Below are 550 nucleotides of genomic sequence, written 5' to 3' on the forward strand. Positions count from 1 at the left end.
ACACCAGTCTGCCTATCAATCTATGCGTCTCCCGAACCACCTGTATCCCAACGTACCTTTGTCTTTTAAGACAGATTTCAGATCAATTAAGTAGAGGAAGAGTCAGAGACAAAGAGCCAGAAGACAGATGGCAGTGAGTGAGTGGGTTAAGGGGATTCTGTCGTTCGCTCCGTGCTAATGAAAAACCTATTACGCTTATAAGGGAAACGGGAATAAAGGGTGAGTGCGGGTTGCGTTGCTCAGCTGCCTGTGCGATGCCTTTGACAGTCTTTTTTTTTCTTTTTTTAACTTGAGTGATAGATGGTTTGGGAGCTCAGATTAGGGTGTGGGGGGGTAGGGAGCTGAGGAGTTAAAGGGGGGAGAAGAGAGGGGAAGGGAGGAGGGGACTGAGGAGTTAAAGGGTGGGAGAAGGGAGGGGAAGGAGAGGAGGGGTTAAGGACAGGGGTAGAGAATTGAGGGGAAGATGGAATGGGGAGAAGCGGCAGGAGGAAGTGAAATAGGAGTAGAGGATCGATAGCAGGAGAGGAAGAGGGGGATAAAGGAATAAAGT

The sequence above is a fragment of the Penaeus monodon genome, chromosome 19 (assembly GCF_015228065.2).
Source record: "Penaeus monodon isolate SGIC_2016 chromosome 19, NSTDA_Pmon_1, whole genome shotgun sequence".
Lineage (NCBI taxonomy): Eukaryota > Metazoa > Arthropoda > Malacostraca > Decapoda > Penaeidae > Penaeus > Penaeus monodon.